This window comes from Hyla sarda, chromosome 10 (genome assembly GCF_029499605.1).
Source record: "Hyla sarda isolate aHylSar1 chromosome 10, aHylSar1.hap1, whole genome shotgun sequence".
In the NCBI taxonomy this organism is placed as follows: domain Eukaryota; kingdom Metazoa; phylum Chordata; class Amphibia; order Anura; family Hylidae; genus Hyla; species Hyla sarda.
In genome coordinates this window covers 35373081-35398111 of record NC_079198.1, presented here as the reverse complement: position 1 = coordinate 35398111, position 25031 = coordinate 35373081, and the positions used below count along the sequence as shown (strand labels likewise).

The following is a 25031-nucleotide window of genomic DNA, read 5'->3' as shown; positions in this document are numbered from 1 at the left end:
CCACAATGCAAAAACACGGGGGGACGGGGTCACAAGCTACCCCACGCGTTCCGTCGCCTAAATGGCAACTTCCTCAAGGGTGTAGGAGAATGGCGTTGGAGCCATGGCAGACCGAGGAGGACTTCAGAGGTGCAGTTGGGCAGAACAAAAAATTTAATTTTTTCGTGATGCAGTCCAATGCTCATGAGCAGGGGTTCTGTGCGGTAACGCACAGTGCATTCCAATCTTACTCCGTTGACCGAGGAAATGTAGAGCGGCTTGACGAGACGGGTCACAGGGATGTTGAACTTATTAACATAAGAGGCCAAAATAAAATTTCCCACAGAATCAGAGTCCAAGAAGGCCACAGCTGAGAAGGAGGAGTTGGCAGAAGGAGAAATCCGTACGGGCACAGTGAGACGTGGAGAAGCAGACTTCAGACCAAGAGACGCCACTCCCACGTGAGCTGGGTGCGTACATGCGTTTCCCAGACGTGGAGGACGAATAGGACAATCCACTAGGAAATGTTCGGTACTAGCGCAGTACAGACATAAATTTTTATCCCTGCGGTGAGTCCTCTCTTCATGGGTCAGGCGAGACCGGTCCACTTGCATAGCCTCCTCGGCGGGAGGCACAGGGGTAGTTTGCAAAGGATATTGGGAGAGAGGTGCCCAGAGATCAAGGTCTTTTTCCTGGCAGAGCTCCTGGTGTCTTTCAGAAAAATGCATGTCAATGCGGGTGGCCAAATGGATAAGTTCATGCAGGTTGGCAGGAATTTCTTGTGCGGCCAGCACATCCTTGATGTTACTGGATAGGCCTTTTTTAAAGGTCGCGCAGAGGGCCTCGTTGTTCCAAGATAATTCAGAGGCGAGGGTACGAAATTGGATGGCGTATTCGCCTACAGAAGAATTTCCTTGGACCAGGTTCAGCAAGGCTGTTTCGGCAGAAGAGGCTCGGGCTGGTTCCTCGAAGACACTACGAACCTCAGCGAAGAAGGTCTGAACAGTGGCAGTGACAGGATCGCTGCGGTCCCAGAACGGTGTGGCCCATGACAAAGCCTTTCCAGACAGGAGACTAACCACGAAAGCCACCTTTGACCGTTTTGTGGGAAATTGGTCCGACAACATCTCCAAATGTAGGGAACATTGAGACAGAAAACCACGGCAGAGTTTAGAGTCCCCATCATATTTGTCCGGCAGGGACAAACGGAGGTTAGGAGCGGCCACTCGCTGCGGAGGAGGTGCAGGAGCTGGCGGAGGAGATGGTTGCTGCTATAGCTGTGGCAGAAGTTGCTGTAGCATGGCGGTCAACTGTGACAGCTGCTGTCCTTGTTGGGTGAACTGTCGTCCTAGTTGCTCTATCTGTTGAGACTGCTGGGCGACCACCGTGGTAAGGTCAGCGACAACTGGCAGCGGGACCTCAGCGGGATCCATGGCCGGATCTACTGTTACGATTCGGCAGGCTGGATGTGGATCCTCTGTGTCAGCGAGGGATTGGCGTGGACCGTACCGGTGGACCGGTTCTAGGTTGCTACTAGTATTCACCAGAGCCCACCGCAAAGCGGGATGGACTTGCTGCGGCGGTAGCAACCAGGTCGTATCCACCGGCAACGGCTCAACCTCGCTGACTGCTGAGAAGGCGTAGGACAGAAAGACTAGACAGAGGCGAGGTCAGACGTAGCAGAAGGTCAGGGCAGGCGGCAAGGTTCGTAGTCAATGGTGATAGCAAGAGGTCTGGAACACTGGTATGGCAAACACAGTAAACGCTTTCTCTAGGCACAAGGGCAACAAGATCCAGCAAAGCAGGGAAGGGGAAGTGAGGTTATATGGACGTGGAGCAGGTGGAAGCTAATTAGACTGATTGGGCCAGGCACCAATCATTGGTGCACTGGCCCTTTAAATCTTAGAGAGCTGGCGCGCGCCCTAAAGAGCGGAGCTGCGCGCGCCAGGACGTGACAGCCGGGGACCGGGACAGGTGAGTAGCTTGGGATGCGATTTGCGAGCGGGCGCGTCCCGCTATGCGAATCGCATCCCCGCCGGCAGTGTCAGTGCAGCGCTCCCGGTCAGCGGGTCTGACCGGGGCGCTGCAGAGAGGGGAACGCCACGAGCGCTCCGGGGAGGAGCAGGGACCCGGAGCGCTCGGCGTAACAGTGGAGAGGTAGTATTCCCAACCAGGGACACCTCTCCCACATAACCTAGGTGCGGACGCTGTGGGGGAACTGTACAATCCTTGAGGAAGTGCCCCGGGCTAGCACAATACAAGCACAAATTCTCACTGCATTGTTGTGACCTCTCCTGTTGCGTAAGACGAGAATGATCTACTTGCATAGCCTCTTCTGCAAGAGGCACAGGAAACTGATGAGGTGGATGTTGAAACACTGGTGCCAGGCGAGGATAGCTCCATGTTCGGTCTGGTTCCCTCTCTAAGCACAGTTCCTCCTGTCTCTCTCAGCAAAACGGACATCAATGCGTGTGGCCAAGTGGATAAGTTCAGTCAAAGAAGATGGAGGATCACGTGCTGCGAGGGCATTTTTAATCCTGATTGACAGTCCTATTTTGAATGTGGCACACAAGGCCTCATCATTCCATGCAAGTCCTGAGCCCAGAGTGCGGAATTGAACCGCATAGTCACCAACGGAAGAGTTGCCTTGACAGAGGTTCAGCAAAGCCGTCTCAACAGAAGAGGCACATGCTGGTTCCTCAAAGACATTGCGAAATTCTGCAAAGAAAGCCAACAAATTGGAGGATACTGGACCACCACAGTCCAAAAAGGGGTGTAGCCCAGGCCAGGGCATTTGTCGGAAACTGTTCAGACATGAGTTCCAAGTGCGTGGAGCACTGTGTGACGAAGCCTCTTCATAACTTGGAATCACCATCATACCTAGAAGGTAAAGGCAGACGTAGCTGGGAGCCAGAAGACACTGCAGGAACTGGTGGTGGGCCAGGTTGCGGTACCTGCTGCTGTTGTTGCGGCATGGACAATAGCTGTTGCATCATAGCAGACAGTTGAGTAAGTTGCTGCACCTGTCGCGCCAATTACTGAGACTGATGTACCATGACGGAGGGAAGATCCGCGACTTCAGGCAAGGGTAACTCAGCGGGATTCATGGCCAGGATCTTACTGTAACAGTCACGTTTCAGTACACTGGAACACTGATGATAGTGGATCCGCTGGACCTGTGCGGCAGATGACTCTGACTGTACCAGGGAGTGGAGTCTAAGGTGCTGCTGGTTTTCCCCAGAGCTCGCCGCAAAGCGGGATGGACATGCTGCGGCAGGCGGCACCAAGGTCGCTACTCCCCGCACAGCTCGACCACACAGGCGGCTGAGGAGATTCGAGGCACAGGTGGGATAAGGCAACTCGTGGTCTGGATAGCAGGAGGTCAGGGCAGGCGGCACAGTAGCGTAGTCAATAACAAAGCAAATAGTCAGTAGGCAGGCGGCAAAGGAGAAAGCTCAGGTCACGGAGCAAGGGTATGATACACGGCAAGGCAATACACAGGAATGCTTTTCTCTAGGGCAACAAAAGTTCGGCAGGGAAGTGTGGGGGGTGGAGGAATTTATCAATAAGCCACAGGTGTTACTTCACTAATGGGCGCACTGGCCCTTTAAATCTTAAAGTTCCGGCGCAGAGAAGCAGAGACGGGCAGGAGAAGCATCAGGTGAGTGACGGGCTGGGATTCAGGTGAGTGATGGGCGCGTCCCGCGATGCGAATCCCAGCCCTGTCGGCAGCAGCAACAGGTAACGGTACCATGCGCTCACGGCCAGTGTGTACGGCCGGAGTGCATAACGCAACACACACTTTATTAAAAATTAATAAAAATTTTGTTGTAAAGCATTTTTTTTTATCCCTACTGCATCTTTTTTTTTTTTTGGTACCCAACAAATAAAAAAATGCCAAAGGGGCCAAAAAATGCAATTTCCACTCAAATGGAAAAACGCTGGAAAAAAACATCACACAGGAAATTGCACTAAAAGCACTAGCCTAAAGCATATGATGAATGTCAGCCACTGTGCAAATTAACCTTGAACTGAGACATCACTGTGTATTATCCTGTACTGTGACATCACGGTGTATACTATCCCTGTACTGTGACATCACTGTGTGTATTATCCCTGTACTGTGAAATCACTGTGTGTGTTATCCCTGTACTGTGAAATCACTATGCGTGTTATCCCTGTACTATTATGTCGCTATGTATATTAACCCTGTACTGTGATGTCATTGTGCAAATTATCCCTGTACAGTAAAGGGTTAATATGCACAGTGACTTCACAGTACAGGGATAATACAAACGGTGATGTTACAGAGAGAATCTACACAGTGATTTTACAGTACAAGGATAATACACACAGTGATGTCACAGTACAGGGATAATACACACAGTGACATCACAGTACAGGGATAATACACAGTGATGTCACAATATGTTGATTTGTGTTGTACTTCTCATTGAGCATGATGGAACACAGTGGGCCTACGCTCCAGATGTTTTAGGTCCTTAGCAATGCCCCTGCTGGAGGCAAAGACAGGAGGAAAATAGATCTTATTAATCAACATGATGTCTTAAGGGTTAACGGCGGACATCAGAATAATTGCTGAAGTCCACCATTAGTGGTGGGTCCCTCAGTCTATAAATCGAGCACAGCTTAGGCGTTCTCTTTATACATTGTAAACCCACCACAATGTACATGTCTGTTACTGTGTGCTAATAACTTTGGCACAATGACTTACATGTACATTGCCTGTCCTCAACGGTGAAAGGTGAGTGCAGGAGCAGTGATGGTGTGGTTAGGTAAACAACAAGAGAAGGAATAAAAAAACGTGTTCCTCAATGAAGGCGCTGGTCCGTGGGTACATTTAAATGTTTAATTATGACATATAAAGCAACGTGTTTCGACCCCGGACAGGGGTCTTCACCATGCCTGATTAAGACCCCTGTCCGGGGTCGAAACGCGTTGCTTTATATGTCATAATTAAACATTTAAATGTACCCACGGACCAGCGCCTTCATTGAGGAACACGTTTTTTATTCCTTCTCTTGTTGTTCTGCTACCGGTGAGACTGACGTCACTCCGGGAAGTTCCTCGTGGCAGCTGTCCGGCTTTCCTCTATCTCAGACGCTACTGGAGGTGTTGTGCTCTTAGAGCAACACCCAAGGGTAAGGACCCATGTTTTCTTTTACCTGGATTCATCTTTCCATACGGTCCTCACCCAGGGGCGCACCTTTGGCTGTGTTTTTCTCTTTGCATTAGGTGTGGTTAGGTAGTACAACCTGTCCTCATGCAATTGTAATTGAAACAACCATGATGACAGATGGATGTGTTGTTACGACCCTCTGAAGAAAAATGTAGTCTAAGCAATTTATATATATATATATATATATATATATATATATATATATAATTTTTTTTTATAATTTTCCAAAAATTTATATTTATCTTTCATCAAAGGAAGGAAGAAACAAAATTTCACAGGTTCTCGGCGCAAACCATCTGATAAACTCACATTCTATGATGTTTTGGAAAATAGTCCATTTATTAAAGTGCCAATACAAACGTGTTTTGAGGCCTTTACTAGCCTCTTTATCAATGTTAAAAAGCACTGCTTTTACTGTCTGCATATGCCATTTTAACATTGATAAAGAGGCTAGTAAAGGCCTAGAAATGAGTTTGTTTGCATTGGCACTTTAATAAATGGACTATTCTCCAATACATCACAAAATGTGAGTTTATCAGACGGCTTGCGCCGAGAACCCGTGGAATTTTGTTCCTGCCTTCCTTTGATATTTTTATATTCGGCTGAGGACTTCTGACTGCTGAAACCCGGGTGGCTGCACCAACCTTATATGCTGTTGTAGGTGGTTGTGTCTGGTACACAACCACAAAAGGTGAGAAAGATTGTCCCTATCCTTCATTCAATACTGAAGGGCATACTGACGTCATCAGGGCTACTATCCCATAAGAAGCTCTGCTGTGTTTTTCCCCAGATACGTTTATTAATATTTTAATAATTGAGCAAATAATACTTTTTCCAAACAACCCCCCCCCCCCCCCCCCCAAAAAAAAAAAAATTAAATTTTTGTGATTTTCACACTGGCTAAGAGCTGATGTAAAAACATTTTTATGTAAGATAGACTCTGAAAAAATTATGTAAAGCATGAAATTTACATAACAAGTTATTTTTTTTTTTTTAAACTGACTTGAGTAGTCGAAACCTCAGCTCATTCTCATGTCCCTCTGAATATTTAGTGAAAGCTTTTTGTGCCCAAATTTTTGTGTGAAAAAAGTTTTGAATATGTCCCCCAATGGGTAGGAAAATCAGTAGCAAAAAATATGCATCAGAATACGCACATTTAAACGTACCCTTAGGGATAGCATCACACATGACATATTTTGCTGCCGTGTATTTTCCTACCCATTGAAGTCAATGGGCAACAAAAACACCTGCAGAAATATGCAGCAAAATAAACAGCAAAATACGACATGTGTGACCCTACCCTAATGAAACAATAGGACACATATTGCACATGTTTTGGTGCCAAAATATGTACCAAAAATGCCATGACATAACCTAATACTGCTGAAAGCCTAAAAATCCAGGTGTGACTGCAGTAACCAAAATATATGTAAAATTAAGAGGCTGGGGTGTTTGGTGGGGCCCTGACATGATGCAGCTGCTTTCTCTGTTTCCTTCCAGTTTGTGACAATAGAGGGAGTGCTGCGGTAGGTGATTTCCATTCACTAACAGAACAGTGTTTCTGCAGACCTAACGTCAAATATTGATTTCTTATTTTGTTAGTGACCATAATGTTTTGTCCCTGTCACTTCTGCAGACACCAGGAAGGCTATAGAAGCGGCACATTGTCAGGATCCAGACTGACCATTTTCTACATCTAGACTTCCTGGACCCCTATGTTTCATAGGCTGAGCAGAATATTAGGGGTCACGCAACTGCTTTCGCATCTGAATTGAGCTGAATAAGGCTCTGACTACACAGCGACCTGAGGATCGCAATGTGTCATATGACATCTAATCTAATGATGTTCAATGTGGTCACACTGGAACATGCAACACAACACAGCTGTAATGTGACAGTTACCCAAAATCCACTTTTGATGGATTTTTGGTTGCAGGTCGCCAATCGTATGCCACTTTGCCAGCACTGACCTCAATGCAAGTCACAAGTGACTGTGATTTAGCTTTTTCTTTTCTGCTGCCAAATCACACCTGCAATAAAGACACATTACACCAAGTCGCACAAATATTTTGGTCACGGCATCTACATGTGATTTGCAGTCACATAACATGTTGCCATACAGATCTAGTCTTAGGCTTCAGTCCGCATGTAGCCCTAGCCTTAGGCTTTAGCCTTTATCCTGGAATAGAAAAACAGAGCTAATTTCCTCAGAAAACAGTACCACACTTGTCCTCAGGTTGTGTGTGCGGTAACAGGGCCAGTTTTAGGGCGGGGCAATCCGGCAATTGCCCAGGGCCCCCATCCCCCAGGGGGCTCCCTACAGGCTGCTTGGCGGCAAAAGATCTTTTTGGGACACAAGGATGTCCGGGTTACCTTTCTGCGGCCACGTGTTAACTGTATAAATGCAGGGGCCGCCGGGAGGTAGCGCACGCGGGGACGTCACTGACGTCCCGTTTGTGCGCCCATAGAAACGGAGGAGCGGAGCATCGGAGAGGAGGAGGACGACACGCGCATCGTAAGTTACCTGCACGTCAGCTTCAGTGCTCCTACCAACACTCCTCCAGTCCCAGGACCTATTGCTATGGTCGATAGGCCATAGCAGTAGATTGTGACCCCTGACTGGAGGAGTGGTGGACAGAGCACTGAAGTGGGGCAGTACACAGGCATACAGCCTCAAGCCATACACTGTATATGGCTGAAGGCTGTATGTCTGTGGAGGAGCTATACTGCCAACCTAATGTGGCGGAACTACACTGCCAACAAAATGTGGGGGAACTACAGCCTAATGTGGGGGAACTATACTGCCAACCTAATGTGGGAGGGACCCTATACTGCCAGCCTAATGTGGGGGGACCTATACTGCCAACCTAATGTGGGGGGACCCTATACTGCCAGCCTAATGTGGGGGGACCTATACTGGCAACCTAATGTGGGGGAAATACAACCTAATGTGGGGGGACCTATACTGCCAACCTAATGTGGGGGAACTATACTGCCAACCTAATGTGGGGAACTATACTGCCAACCTAATGTGGGGAAACTATCCAAAAATATAAAATTGTACTATTCTGATCCCTATAACTCTTTTATTTTTCTGAATATGGGGATGTATGAGGACTCATTTTTTGCGCTGTGATTTGTAGTTTTTATTGGTACCATTTTTGTTGGGGCTTTTTAATAGCTTTGCTATTTGAAGTGACCAAAAAATGTGCAAATCTGGTTAGTACACTATTACAACTTTTGGGGCCCCACTTTTGATTTTGCCCAGGGCCACGCTAAGCCTAAAACCAGCCCTGTGTGGTAATACAATTTAGCTTAATTTACTTTAATGGAACTAAGCTGTAATACCACACACAACCTAAGGACAGGTGTGGTGGGTGCTGTTTTTTTCCCTGAAGAAGCCAGCTCTGTTTTTCTAATCCTGGATAACTTCTTTATAGGGTTTTCCCATCCTATAAAGTTATCCCTACCCACAGGATGAGGTAGACCTACCTAATCTTCAGAACAGGATCCAAGTCTCAGAATAGAATGGAGCCAGAGTTTACACATCTGCCGCTTTATTTATTCTTTATGGGAGCTGCCAAACATAGCCGAGTACAGTGTCCGGCTGTCTCCACAGCTCCCATAGAGAATGAATGGGTTTCCTGTTTTTAAGATGACAGGGGTACCCACTTTTCACCCAGCGCCCCCCCCCCCCCTCCCAATGAGATAGTTTGCCCCTATCATCCTGTGGTTAGGGGACTACTTTACAAGACAGAAAACCCCCTTGAATAATGAAGAAAAATCACTTTACTAGATATATCATTATTTTAATCCCTCTATTTAGCTGGGGACAGTTTATATAATATCATGGTCAGACACCGGTTGTTTTATGGCCCCTTATTACCAGACATTGTCTTAAGTAATTGCTATTTATGCAGTCCTAGAATATATCCTATATAGGTGGAGCTTCGCTCAGTCTGTATTGATTCCACATCAGTTTGCACTTACAGTTCACTGTTTTGTCCCTTATTTTTGTCTTACGTCATTTTTCCAGCCAGTTCTACTGTTTCCATCAACTCCATTTCTTTCTCTGACCCCACAGTCTCTCTCACCCCTCCTTTTGCAATCCCTTCTTCCACATAATCCCTCCTTCTCCATAGCTCCCTTTTCCACAGCCCCTGTGCTCCTCTCCATCGCATCCTCCCTTCTTCATGTCTCTTCTTCTCTGCACTGCCTCTGTGTTAGTGGATAATCCAGAAGGAAGACACAACTCTGTGTCATTGTCTCCTCTCACCCTCTGCATTACCCCCAGAGGTGCCTGGACTGCTGCTGCTGCTGCATTTAGGAGGCTACGTCTGTAACATGACACCAGGGGCAAAAGAATGAAGCATGGAAGAGAAGGAAAGGGAAGACCCGGACTATCCCCCCGCTTCACCACAAACCCCTCTTATTATTAGACGAGACTTCAGAGGAAATCCGAAGAACAAGTCAAAGCACTCACCGCCCGGGGAAGGAAACATGCGCTGAGCTCGTATTACTGAAGGTAAAAGAAGTCCACATTATCTACTCATTCTTCTCTGTGTATAGATCATTTGTTCATTTATAGATAAGCATTTTGCTGTTCTCTGTGGATATGTTGTATTCTTCCTATGATCAGCTGCATAAAACAAAAGCTGTTTAAAAAAAAAAGACAAATAGAGGTACCAGAAGCCGATCAGTCATTCCGTCCGCCGCTCCACAACCTCACGGTTAACCCATTCTAGACCTGCTTTTCTGATAGACACGTCCTAAGTTCTGCTTACATGTGTAGTCCTCCTCCTCCCCCCGTATAAACGTGTTCTCCATAGAATAGCTGCTCCTCATGGAGTGACGTTAAGACCTGTCACTTGTCAGACGGCGGAAAAAGGAACCTTCAGGTACACAAGGGGTTAACGTGATCACTTCCTCCATCTGAAATCAATGGTGTGGATCATATTTATTATGTAAAAGGCTATTTGTGCATAATGCAATGCTGCATCATCGGAATCAGCTGCGCAAATCTTCCCGGGGAGTTAACGTGTTAACATTAAGGACAACGTAGTGATTGTAGGATGAGGGACGGGTGAGGTAGGGATGAGGGACGGCTGAGGTAGAGATGAGGGACGGGTGAGGTAGAGATGAGGTGCGGGTTAGGTAGAGATGAGGGACGGTGAGGTAGAGATGAGGGACGGTGAGGTAGAGATGAGGTGCGGGTTAGGTAGAGATGAGGTAGGGATGAGGTGCGGGTTAGGTAGAGATGAGGTACGGATGAGGAACGGATGAGGTAGAGATGAGGTACGGGTGAGGAACGGATGAGGTAGAGATGAGGTACGGGTGAGGAACATGAGGTGCGGATAAGGTAGAGATGAGGCGCGGATAAGGTAGCCGTCCCCGGAACGTCTGTGTCCATCCCTACAAGGTAGCGGTCAGCGTAGACTTTGCGGCGGTATATTGGTAGAATAGGGGCTATTGGCGGTAATGCTGTCCCCCCTGAGCGGCGAGTAATGAGTCTGTGTCTGGTTATGAATGTGTGTTCTCTGTGCTCTGCTGTGACAGGAGCGGCGGCAGGTGTACAGGCCGAGGGAGAACTGCACCAGCTGCAGACGAGGCTTGTGGTGGGGTTTTCTTATCCCCCTAGAATGGTTGATGCTCGTCTCATTAGTTACTAAGCAGAAGTGGACATGTTATGTACATGAGGAGAAATCCTAATGAAATAAAAGCCAGCCTCACCACCAATGGCTCCAGACACCGGTCTGACTTTTGTTAGGAGACAAATTCTGATTATTGGATTGTTATATAGCAGACGGGGAGGGCCAAATGTTAATCTGCCTTGTGCTAGTGCTAGGGGGGCTACACAGCCCAAAGGGGGCAAAACTATTACTCACACACACACACACACATAGATACACATATATGTGCACAGTGTATGTATTTATATAGATAGATAGATATGTGTGTGTGTGTGTGTGTGCACAGTTTACATGTGTGTGTGTGTGTGTGTGTGTATATATATATATATATATATATATATACACATAAATGTGCACAGTGATATATATACATGCAATTCTGCAGACTGGGAAAGCAGGTATCCCAGGTTATTTTTATTCAAGATACATACGTATATCTTTGTCTTTAGAAGAGGGGAAAATGTTAAATCAGGAAATATGAAAAAAAAAAAAAAAAAGCTATTGGGTACTATTACCCCTTGAATATCCCTGTGAGGTACTGTTTGTACAGTGATAAAAGAGCTCTGTCAATGTTGCTCCAGGACAGTGTTTCCCAACCAGGGTGCCTCCAGCTGTTGCAAAACTGCAACTCCCAGCCTTTGGCTGCCGGGCATGCTGGGAGTTGTAGTTTTGCAACAGCTGGAGGCACCCTGGTTAGGAAACACTGCTCTAGGTTCATGTAGTTGGCTTCACAACTCATACACAAACCTATAATGCCCTCTGCATCATACACATACCTATAATACCCTCTGCATCATACACATACCTATAATGCCCTCTGTATCATACACATACCTATAATGCCCTCTGCATCATACACATACCTATAATGCCCTCTGCATCATACACATACCTATAATGCCCTCTGCATCATACACATACCTATAATGCCCTCTGTATCATACACATACCTATAATGCCCTCTGCATCGTACACATACCTATAATACCCTCTGCATCATACACATACCTATAATGCCCTCTGTATCATACACATACCTATAATACCCTCTGCATCGTACACATACCTATAATGCCCTCTGCATCATACACATACCTATAATGCCCTCTGTATCATACACATACCTATAATGCCCTCTGCATCGTACACATACCTATAATGCCCTCTGCATCGTACACATACCTATAATGCTCTCTGCATCGCACACATACCTATAATGCTCTCTGCAGAACTGAGAGTTTGGGAGCCTTTCACTAGCTTACTGTAATTTTGTCTCTATTCCACTATTAACTGTTAGGAAACAGGTCGTCTGTATGAAATGGGTTTTCCAGTTTTAGGATTTCTTGAATTGAAATTGCAGGAATGATGAGCTGGTTGTTGGGACCACCACCGATAGCAGTAATTCTGAGGTATTGGTACTTGGTAAAAGTGCATCTCTCTGATCTGCGCTGACTTATATACATGTACAACCATTATACCTTTGTGATCAACAAATTTTTGTGCTTGGTTCTTCAGGTGGGTCCGGAGGCATCTAAGGTTCGGGTTCACATTAAAGAATTTCCTCACTGAAAATAATCCTTGTCAGGACCTTCTATTCACATCAATGGGGCTTTGAATCCCAAAGGATTTCTGGCAGAATTTCAACATGAAAATTCTACTTTGATCTACCTCAAATTACTTTGCCATGATTTTTGCGTAGAGAAGTAGAGGAAATTATAAGTGTGAGCCCATCCTGAATATTTACTAAGAATTAAAGGAGTACTCCGCCCCATCATGCCCCCTCCCATAGACTTGCATTGAGGGGGCATGGCCGTGACGTCACAAGCGGGGCGTGACCGTGACAACAAGAGCCTCCGCCCTGTATCGCCAGTCATCTGGCACGGAGCGAAGTTCACTCCGTGCACCGGATGTCTGGGGTGCCGCAGTCGAGATCACGGGGGTCCTGCAGCTTGGGACATATTATCCCCTCTACATTGGATAGGGGATAAGATGTCAAGGGGCGGAGTACCCCTTTAATCCTAGGTATAGCTGGTGGTATTAGAAGTGTAATCTCATAAACATGGCTCTTTTCGGGTGCATGCACACCACGTTTTTGCTATACAGTTCCCTTAAATGGTTTCAAGTCAATGGGAACCATACAGAACCGTTTGTGCGTACGGTTCCATCTGGTTTTCACCATACGGTTTTTGACTTTTAACAGTTTTTTTTTTTGGAATTTCAATCAAACAAGTGGAACTTTATTCAAAATGGAGTGAAAAGTTAAAAACGTATACTGTTTTTTTTCTTAATCCCTTAAGGACCAGGCGTTTTTTGCACTTTCGTTTTTTCCTCCTTACCTTTAAAAAATCATAACTCTTTCAATTTTGTACCTAAAAATCAGTATTGTGGCGTATTTTTTGCGCCAGCAATTCTACTTTGTAATGACATCAGTCATTGTACCCAAAAATCTACGGCGAAACGGGAAAAAAATCATTGTTCGACAAAATTGAAAAAAAATGCCATTTTGTAACTTTTGGGGGCTTCCGTTTCTACGTAGTACATTTTTCGCTAAAAATGACACCTTTTCTTTATTCTCTAGGTCCATACGGTTAAAATGATACCCTACTTGTATAGGTTTGATTTTGTATTACTACTCAAAAAAAATCATAAATACATGGAGGAAAATTTATACATTTAAAATTGTCATTTTCTGAGCCCTATAACTTTTTTATTTTTCCATGTTCAGGGGACTATGAGGGCTAATTTTTTGTGCCGTGATCTGAAGTTTTTGGCGGTACCATTTGTGCCTTGATCAGACTTTTTGATCGCTTTTTATTAATCTTTTCATGATATAAAAAGTGACCATAAATACGCTATTTTGGACTTTGGGATTTTTTTTGCGCGTAAGCCATTGAACGTGCGGTTTAAAAAGCGGTATATTTTTATAATTCGGACATTTCCGCACGCGGCGATACCACATATGTTTATTTTTATTTTTATTTACACTGTTTTTTTTTTATTCTTGGAAAGGCCAGGTGATTCAAACTTTTATTAGGGTAAGGGATCATTGAAAGGCTTAAAGGAGTACTCCGGTGCACACTTTTTTCATTTTATCCTGTCCGGGCTGCAAAATAAAAGAAAACACACTTTATCTTACCTGCCAACGAGCCCCCGGAGCTCCGGTACAGGTGTTCGGTCCCCGGGCTGTAGTCTTCTTACTTCCTGTTAGCCTGGCACGTCACACGGAGCTTCAGCCTATCACTGGCCGCAGCGATGTCCCGCCTCGGCCAGTGATAGGCTGAAGCTCCGTGTGACGTGCCGGGCTAACAGGAAGTAAGAAGAATACAGCCCGGGGACCGAACACCTGTACCGGAGCTCCGGGGGCTCGTTGGCAGGTAAGATAAAGTGTGTTTTCTTTTATTTTGCAGCCCGGACGGGATAAAATGAAAAAAGTGTGCACCGGAGTACTCCTTTAATGACTTTTTTACACTTTTCTTATGCCATATTATAGCCCCCAGGGGGGCTATAACATTGCATGTACTGATCTTTACCACTGATTGATGCATCTCCATAGGAATGCATCAATCAGTGTTTTAGGCTATTAAATGCTCAAGCCTGGATCTCAGGCTTGAAGCATTCATTCGGCGATTGGACTGCAGGAAGGAAGGTAAGAGACCTTCCTCCTGAAGTACAGCTCTTCGGGATGCCGCGATTATACCGCGGTGATCCCCAACAGCTCCCTGAGCTAACCGGCACATTTTACTTTCACTTTTAGCCGTGTGGCTCAGCTTTGAGCGCGCGGCTAAAGGGTTAATAGGGCGCGGCACCGCGATCAGTGCCGCGCGCTATTAGCGGCGGGTCCCGGCTTCCCTATGACGCCGCGCCCGCCGTGATATGATGCGGGGTTACCGTGTAACCCCGCATTATATCACAGGAGCGGGACTAGGGGCGTAAGTTTACGCCCTTGGTCCTTAACAGGTTAAAGAACGGATGCAACCGGACACCATTTTTCAAACCGTATACTGTTTTTAACCGTATATGGGTTAAAATTTGTACACACATTTTGATACAGTTTAGTCAGATTTTGAGGGATCCATTTTTCATCAAAAACCTGATACGGGAACTGTATAGCAAAAACGTGGTGTGCATGCACCCTTACTTCCATCTCTACTACCAGAAATAAACTCATCTGATCTCGACACTATTAAAAATGAATAAAAAAAACGTAGAACTGGCATGTAAATGTGGAAACGGACCGAAAAAAAACACAAAAGTTTTGGATTTCTATAGAACTCCTCACCTTTTATTAGTGTTGATCTAACAAAATTTGATCTGTTTAATAGGAACATAAAATTGTGGATTTAGTGGCCACACACAATATCACAGATCCCTTTGATTGTGGATCAGTAAAGTCTGTTGGCAAAATGTGCCCATAATATGCTCCATGTGAGACTGTCTTTACTAAGAAAATGCTGCAGGCGAGAGCATTCTCATTCAATGTGTATGGCGCTCATGCCAGCAGCAGCTCAAGAGGTGGCACTGGTAAAACATTATCAGCATTATGCATGCAGGGTGTAAACACAGACATTACAAGCCAATCTTTACAATCTTAACAGAACATGGAAACATGTTTTTCTTCCACTGTTGCAGTATTTATATTAGCTCCAAGGTTGGTGTCAGTGTCCCCCATGCGAACAGTAGGTGTGTGTAGGCTCCAGCATCTATGGTCCAGGCTGCAATGTTTTCCAGAGAGGTTTACTGGAGTTGAGTTCCATTTAGATTGCAGCTCCTTGGTGTCCTATCCCAGGGCTCTGATCCCGAGCAGGTTTTATTAGTGTCCAGGCTTCTTCTCATTTACACTTCCCTGCTGCGCAGACGGAAATATTGCGACCATGCAAATTACAGACTGACATTTAGAAAGTCATTTGCGAAATGATAATTAGAAACGTGATTTTTGTGACTGTTCTCGTGTATCTCAACGGCGCAGACTCTTCCTACACAAGGGCCTGCATGCGAAGACTCATTTAATTCCATTATGGGCTGTTAACTGGAAGAGAATTATAAATGGAAAGATGTCAATATTCTCAGCCACAACTAGAAAAATGGAATTAATGAAAACCCCAGACAAAAACTGGAAATCAGCAAGGGGTATTGTTTTTGGCAATGGCTTCTGTACTATTTTCTTTTCCAAATTATTACATTAAAATATATTAGGTATACAGGGGTCCCTCAAGTTACAATATTAATCGGTTTAGGGACGACCATTGTATGTTGAAACCATTGAATGTTGAGACCATAACTCTATGGAAACCTGGTAATTGGTTCTGCAGCCACCAAAATATCATCCAAAAATAGGAAAAAAGTGAGAATTAAAGAAAAATAAGTAGATAACTAATATAGATAAAACAAGTCCTTACATATAAAAGTAATAAAGATCTGCTGGGAGCTCTAAATCACTGTCTATGTCAGTGTTTCCCAACCAGGTTACCTCCAGCTGTTGCAAAACTACAACTCCCAGCATGCCCGGACAGCCAAAGGCTGTCCGGGCATGCTGGGAGTTGTAGTTTTGCAACAGCTGGAGGCACTGCAGTTGGGAAATGCTGGTCTATGTAGAGGACAGGAGCTTCTTCAGGGTCCTGTACAGAACACGCAATGTCCTAAAAATGTAAAATGGAGCCGCCCTCACTTGGTGTCCAAAGGAGCAGCTAATCCTGGTACAGGTAAAGAATACAGAACATGTAATACCTCCCTGTACTGTAGGGGGCGCTACCAGACACCAGTCAGTGCATGCACTTCAGTAATACAGGGGTTCTACCAGTGAATGTCCATTGATTGGTCAGTTCTTCCAGCCATTGACATGTTTCACAGATCTGGACTGTCTGTACATTGTATGTTGAGTCTGGTTTCAAGTTACAATGGTCCAGAAAAGACCATTGTATGTTGAAACTATTGTATGTTGAGGCCATTGTAAGTTGAGGGATCACTGTATATGGTAATTAGGTCTTGTGTGAATCAAGCCTAATAATCAGTCACCCCTCTCCATTAGTGTCATACACATGTTTAGGATTTGCCTATGATATGTTATTTTCAAGAAATCCATGAACAAAATCCAAGGCAGAAACTCTGATTTCTTCCATGATATGGCGGCAGATCTGCTGGTGGATTACTAATGGGGATAATCTACAGATATTCTGTGCGCAACCCACACATATAATAAGCATGAAGCAGATTTTCAAGGAAACCTGTAATCTATTTCATGCTGCCTGAACAACAAGTCATTGGGGCCATCCCTGGCTGCGTCTCTCTGCCCCGACCAGCCTTGATTCATGTGTATTTAAAGGAAATCTGTAGCAAAAACTACTTATTCCCAAATCCACAGGATAGGTGTTACGCCGAGCGCTCCGGGTTCCTGCTCCTCCCCGGAGCGCTCGCGGCGTTCTCCTCTCTGCAGCGCCCCGGTCAGACCCGCTGACCGGGAGCGCTGCTCTGACATTCACGATGGGGATGCGATTCGCATAGCGGGACGCGCCCGCTCGCGAATCGCATCCCAAGCCACTTACCCGTCCCGGTCCCCGGCTGTCACGTTCTGGCGCGCGCAGCTCCGCTCTCTAGGGCGCGCGCGCGCCAGCTCTCTAAGATTTAAAGGGCCAGTGCACCAATGATTGGTGCCTGGCCCAATCAGTCTGATTAGCTTTCACCTGTGCACCTGTCCATATAACCTCACTTCTCCTTTCCTTCCTTGCCGGATCTTGTTGCCTTGTGCCAGAGAAAGCGTTTAGTGTTGTCCAAAGCCTGTGTTCCAGATCTTCTGCTATATCCATTGACTACGAACCTTGCCGCCTGCCCCGACCTTCTGCTACGTCTGATCTGCCTCTGTCTAGTCCTTCTGTCCCACGCCTTCTCAGCAGTCAGTGAGGTTGAGCCGTTGCCGGTGGATACGACCTGGTTGCTACCGCCGCAGCAAGACCATCTCGCTTTGCGGCGGGCTCTGGTGAATACCAGTAGCAACCTAGAACCGGTCCACCGACACGGTCCACGCCAATCCCTCGCTGACACAGAGGATCCACATCCAGCCTGCCGAATCCTAACAATAGGGGATAAGTGTTTGATTGCGGGGGGGGTCCTAATGCTGGGGCTCTGCTCTGCCATGGCTCTCCCGTGCAGGAGGCGTGTAGGCTGCAGCATGATGCCATGGCTGAGACGTCTCCTCCATGTAGTTTTATGAGAGAGGCGGGGATGCAGCATTCGTGCCTCACCGCCTCTCCCATAGAGCTGTATGTGGAGGGGGCGTCCCGTCAACCTCACTGAGGTTTACGCTATGCACATTAGCCACTCTCACAGAGCGGCAATGCCGGGCCCGTTTGGGAGATAAGTTGTTATCGCTGCAGGTGTCCTTTAATGGGGATTAGGCTTAGGGTCTGGCCATTAAAGGGATACTCCAAAGGGAGAAAGTTTTAAAATTAACTGGTTCCAAAAATGTTGGCACCAGGGAAGTCTTGTAGTTCTCTCCAGTCCATGTCAGGAACATTATGGAGATTTGCTCCTGCTCTGGATAGTTCTGGTGGCAGCAGAGAGCACTGTGGTCAGACTGGAGAGAACTACACAACTTCCTCTGGATCATGCAGCAGCTGATAAATCCTGGAAGGATTAATATTTTTAGATAGAAATAATTTACAAATCTGTGTAACTTACTGGCACCAGTTGATTACAAAACATTTTTTTTCTCTTGAGTACCCCTTTAATCCTCATCAAATCCTGAACATTTACATTCACACACGGCAGATTTGTTGCAGATATTTTTGTAGCTAAAAATCAGTTCCTTTAACCTGACTGGAGTTGTTTTTAACAAAGGGATATGATTGCTGGAATCCCCATTGGGATGAATGAAACATTTTAGAAATTGCTTTATTTAAAAAAAAAAAAAAAATGTAATATATAGATCAGTGCATGAAACACTCTGACCACTGGCAAGAGCTCCCAGAGGAAGAAGGTGCCTTCACCCTCTGTCTTTTAATATACTCTTAGGGTACATTCACATGAGTGGACCCACAACGTATTTTACGCTGCAGATCCGCTGCTGAAGAACGCCTGCTCGGCGTGCCAATACGTCGCTATGAGCAGACACACTGAAGCGATGTGCGAGTCGCCGTGCATGCGTGGTGTACTCGCACGCATTGCGGCCGTTCCGCCTGCTCCATGAGCTAGGCAGAGAGCAGCTGTGAAGTACAAGTATACTGCGCATGCACGCTGCGACTCACACATCACAGTGTGTCTGCTCATAGCGGCGTATTGCCGCTCCGAGCAGGCACATGTAAAGCCACCATTTAGGGGTCCTTCAGCGACTGATCCGCAGCATAAATTTTGCTGCGGGTCTGCTAGTGTGAATGCACCCTTAAAAGGAACTTGTCACAATAATGCAAAGTTCCAAAAGGAGAAGGTGCCTGACTGACCCTAAGGTTGGTTTCACTATAGGGTAATAAATTTGCATTTTCGGACTTAAATTTGCAATCCAGCCTTAACAGGAACTTGTAACTGCTGTCTTTTCTGCAGTTACCATGTTATAGATGATGAGCTGGTTATATTGAGATATATAGATCTGAATACCTGTTCATTCTGGGCTTAAGAGTCTAGTGGGCCGTCCGACTCAGTGATTGACAACGCTTCCTATATTAGTGCACAAATAGATAGCTATTGCTCTCTGAATAGGCCCACCCACTGGACTCCCAAGCCTAGAAGGTGCAGACATTTAGATCAATAAATTACAAGTCATATTGAATCTTTCCCCAAAAACAATATGTTTTCAGTCTACTCAGCTCATCCTGCTCGATAACATGCTGCCTACAGAAAAGACTGCATTTACTGGTTCTGTGTAAGGCTGGTTTCACACTAGCGTAATTGGGACGCATTTTTGTGTTTATATTATCATGACGCAAAGAAAAAAACAAAAGACAGCAGGGGGCACCTTGTGTGTAACCCAAAAAGACTGGAGTGTGGGGGTGTCAAGGGGTGGATATATTGCTCACCTTGGAGGAGATTTATCATTGCCTTCCTGACATTTTATTGGCTGAAATTTTGCGCAAAATTTTTGCGTGGTTTGTTTTTGCACATAAATTTTGCGCAATTTCAAAATAGACAATTTTGGCAAAAGTGACTGTGAGAGCAGTGCTTCATTCTTGACTATGAAGTGGATGAGATTTTTTAACTGTTTTTTTTTAAAAAGGCGCAAAATTATTGCGCAAACTTTTAAATAAACCCACAAAATTTGTCTGTGTGGCGTTTTGATAAATTTGGTGCACATATGCCAAAACCACAGAAAAAAAAGGCACATAGACTGCACATAGACAAATATTGATAAATGTTCCCCCTCGAGTGTATAATTTATACACATATAACTCTAATATAAGGGTAAAATGTCTGTTTGTATCCCAGGATGCTGCTTGGCCATAGGATGCCAGAACATGGAGATCTCCGTTTGCAGCAGCACAGTGGAAACCGAAGCATTTAAAACCCTATTTAAGGTTTTGCAAACCCATGAAACAATCAGGAGGACAAGATCATAGGTTTTGCAAACCCATGAAACAATCAGGAGGACAAGATCATTGGATTAGAAGAACTTTATTTCAACACAAGGCCAATAACGTATTTTGGGGGTTAACCCCCTTGACAGATTGGTATGATACCAATCCCGCGAGGGGGTGAATCCAGAAACATGTTATTAGCTTCACATTGGAATAAAGTTCTTCTGATCGGATGATCTTGTCCTTCTGTCTCCTGGGTTTGCAGAGCCTTAAAGGGATACTCCACTGCCTCAGTGTTCGGAACATTTTGTTTCTAGCGCTGGGTGTGGGCTGCGGGGGTCGTGACATCACAGTCACGCCCCTCAATGCAAGTCTATGGGAGGGGGCGTGGTAGCTGCCACATACCCCATCGACTTACATTGTGGGGGCGTGGCCATGATGTCACGACCCCCGCAGTCCGCACCCAGCATTCAGAACAAAATGTTCTGAACACAGGGGCAGTGGAGTACCCGTTTAAGAGGGTTTTTTTCCAGCTTTCGTTTCCACTGCGTCTATATGAACAAGCCACAAACCTGGCCCGAACATGAATCTGATTACCTGAATTAAATTACTAGAAGAACACCAGGGTGGTCCAAAAATTACCCTTGAGTTCCCAACCATTCCATGGTTGGGAACTCAAGGGTATTTTTTGGACCACCCTGGTGGTCTTCTAGTAATTTATGAATTCGCCTTCCAAACGTTGGTCTCATTTTCAGGCGGTGATGACCTGAATTGACAGCTGTTGGAGGAAAAAGTGCTTACTTATTACACCAGGATGAAAGCAGCCTCAAGGTCAGTCAGGCACCTTCTTCTTCTGGGAGCTTTCTCCAGTGGTCAGAGTATTTCATACACTGCGCTGTTTCTTTAAAAGAAAGCAATGTTCTCTTTTCCCTGCCCCCCACCCGTAGTATAGTTGTAAATAATGGTTTTATGCCTGTTGCTGCCACTAGCAAGATGATTGGTGTGCAGCTCCCTTACTGCTCAGTATAAGCATTCTATACCCTTATACACACTGGAGAGGCAGCAGAGATTTTTATATAGGGTTCTCAGCAAACATGGAGATGAACATCTATAGCTGTATGTAATGTCATTCAAACAAACCTCCAGATTTATTGTTTTGGAAATGGATATGGAAAAATATCATTAACATTACAATTCACTCAGGATGAAATTCTGCATATGTTTAACTGGTTTAACAAGAACAGTTGTTTACAGGCAGCATCTCTCCATAGCCTTAGTAATCCAATGACCCCTAGGTTCACATGCAATTTACTTTTCCACAGAAGCACAGCTACCTTGTTTTATAGACTCGCAGCCAAAATGAGAACATGAAATTCAATGGTTGGGTAGAAAGGTAATTTTCGGAAAGACTCTGCAACTAAGTTCAAGGACAGCTGTCTCTATTCTATGCATTTGTTAATATTTTTTTTTACAATGTACGTACAAATCTTTTCTTCTCTAGATTGTCAAGAACCCTGGTGAATTTACCTTTATATTGCGTTCTTTTTACTAGAATATCTGCTAAGCTGTTGATTTAAATAACGATTTCCTCTTCGAATATTCCAAGTTGAAGTGTATTTCCTTAGAAAAACTCTAAAGCCGGGCATTTCAGCACAAGCGTCTTGAGACTTGTAGTGTCCTGTAAATCACGTTGTTCACCAGGTTGTAAGAGCCGCTTACTGGTTCCAGGTGCTATTGGGGCATACATGAGATTGAACGAGTTACAGAGTACAAGGAATCCTCCCTGAGGTCCTGTACCCAATGGTGGTTCAGATCAGATGAATATCATACAGCATAGCCTCTGCAGTTATATCAGTGCGTGTTATAAAATATTCATGTGCTGTGAAATATTATGCTATTTCTTATGCAAATTCACATAAGAATGAACACGCTATAGTCTCCATAGGCAACTTGTTACATACAGACTCCTCAGGGTTTCTCCTTCACAGCACAAGAACCGACCTTCTAGCTTGGATTTGGAGGTAGGCAGCCCCTTGGAGATACCATGTGTAGCCTAGAGTTCTAGATTACCAAAAACTTCAAACCGCCTGGATAACTATAGACCTCAAAGTTCTTTTTTTCTGGATAAACTCTTAAGACTTTTATATAACCGTTACATAACTGCGAGTTCTGTACTATATACACAGTGTGATCATAGGAACCATGGAATGTTGATACGTCTATACGTATACATATAAAAAAGAAGGTTGCAGCAGCACTCTTGGTCAAAAAATGGAGGCTCTTGGCGCACTTTTTGATCAAAACATGTCCCCCATCCACCATGCGGAGGTGGCCTCATTTCAGATGGGACCCTAACACTCATTTCACTCACCTCTGCTGGGCATATGGCCTCTGACTGGGTGACATGCTGGAGCCCAAATCATTTTGAAAACCTCCTGTAAAAAAGACGAGGGGTGCACGGCTAGAGAGGGTGCCACTCCCGCTAAATTGCACAGCAGTGCTGCTGCAACCTTCTTTCTTGTATACTCTGTATTTGCTGGCTATGTTTCTTTTTGTTTTTGCAATGTTGATACGTCTACATCGCCAAATGTCATGATTTCCCATTGGTCTATGAATTTTTGGTAAGCTTATGGTCTCTAATGTCACTTAAAGGGGTACACTGCCCCTAAACATCTTATCCCCTATCTAAAGGATAGGAGATAAGATGTCTGATCAAGGGGGTCCCACCGGTGGGATCCCTGTGATCTCTGGGCAAACCACACACCCTCAATGCATGTCTATGGGAGGGGGCGTGGTAGCCACCACGCCCCCTCCCATAGAATTGCAGTGAGGGGGTATGGTGTGATGTCATGAGGGGTGTGGCCGTGACATCACGACTCCCTGCCACCAGCTCCAGGTGTTCAGAACCAAATGTTCTGAATGCTGGGGCAGCAGATGACCCCTTTAACCAGGAACCTTCCAACGAGGGGTGTGGCCGTGACGTCAAGACCCCCTGCTACCAGCTCCAAGTATTCAGAACCAAATGTTCTGAATGCTGGGGCAGCAGATGACTCTTTTAACCAGGAACATTCCAACTCAATAGACAACGTTCGGCCCTGCAGAGTTTCCTTTTGGCTATTTACAGGGTTACTCTCCAGTGTATGCACTGCACCTCACTAACCAGGGACATTGCTTGCAATGATTTCACTCTAGAACCTCATCCATCACTGCCGCCTTGTGCTGCTATGCATCTGGGATGGCTTTCAGGCAATCCTGACATTTTGGATGAGCGAGTTCTCTTCAGGAGTCAGCTGTTCTCACTTCACCAGCTGACCACCTGCAGTTCGCCTGACAATTGTACAAGAACGGTAAATGATTTACGTGGGGAGTAGCTGTGTACAATTGCAGTAATTTAGAAGCATGTTGCACAGTCTGGTCCATTGCCATCTGTGTTTTATGCACCAACAAGCCACAACATTAAAACCACTCACAGGTGAAGAGAATATACATGGCACCTGGCGAGGGGTCAGTGCTTGACGTTGATGTGTTAGAAGCAGGAGAAATGGGTGTAAAGGCCTGAGGCTGGGCCTCCCAAATTTTTTTTAGATAACAATCAATTCAGAACAGCGTGGAGAAGAGGAATCTCACACTGGTTTCCCTGAATTCAGCTGTATCTGTTTCCTAAGGACATGGATACAACTGAAAGACTATGCACCGATAGGCACAAGAGAGTCCCACCAGCCTGGACCTGCCATTCCAGGTAGCACATGTCATGACAGATGAGTATGTTTGGCAGGGGGCACAGCGGGTATTATTATTCATATCAGGGACATGATGAGTATTGTAATAATTATCAGGGGTATGGCGTGTATTGTAACAAATTTGTCATATAGTTATTATAAGGGAGCACAGTGTGTTATACATAATTTCAAGAACACAATTTGTAATATAGGTAATTTAAAGGGAACGAGTGTGTATTATAAATCATTTTAGGGGTCACATTGCGTATTATAATTAATATCAGGGGCACAGAGTATATTATAATTGATATCAGGGGCACAGTGAGTATTCTGGTTAATTTCTGGAGAAACAATGTGTGTTATCATTTATTTGCCGTGGTAGATGTTCATATTTTGTGTGTGTTATAATACATTTCAAGGCACACAGTGTGTATTATTATCAACTTTAAGGGGCATGGCATGTATTATAATTAAAGGGGTATTCCAGCCATAGACATCCTATCCCATATCCAAAGGGTGCTGCACGAAGCTAGCGGGGGAACCAGCCCCCCCCCCCCCCCCCGTCCTGGTAATCCTGGCAATTCTGCCTTAGCTTGCACAACTTCCCTTTTAGCTGTTCATGTAATTTGGACTTTGTGAAGACACTTGCTTCTTCGGATAACATAATATTACAGAGGGATCTGGGGAAGCTGTAGGTTTGAGCCCAGACATGGCAAATGAAGTTTAATGTGGATAAATGTAAGGTTATGCACTTGGGCCATACAAACAAAATGTACAATCATGTGCTAAATAATAAGACGTTAGGTAAAACTTCTACCAAAAAAAACTTTGGGGTACTGTTGGACAGTAAACTCTACTTCAGCGATCAGTGCCAGGCAGCGGCTGCCAAGGCTAACAAAGTCATGGGATGTATCAAGAGAGGGATAGAGACACATGACAAGGACAT

At 45.2% G+C, this 25031-nt stretch overlaps 1 protein-coding gene across 3 annotated transcripts in view; it reads left to right on the top strand.

Moving 5' to 3' along the window:
- Positions 1-9033: 9033 nt before the first annotated feature.
- GRIK4 (glutamate ionotropic receptor kainate type subunit 4) overlaps positions 9034-25031 on the top strand; it is a 454975-nt gene continuing 438977 nt past the window's right edge. Inside the window, exon 1 of one of the 3 annotated variants that reach the window (XM_056543987.1) lies at positions 9034-9704. The gene's annotated coding sequence lies outside the window, so the exon portion shown is untranslated. Of the gene's footprint in view, positions 9705-10099; positions 10124-25031 lie in introns of those variants that run through there. The other 2 variants (XM_056543989.1, XM_056543988.1) reach the window with 2 other exon arrangements.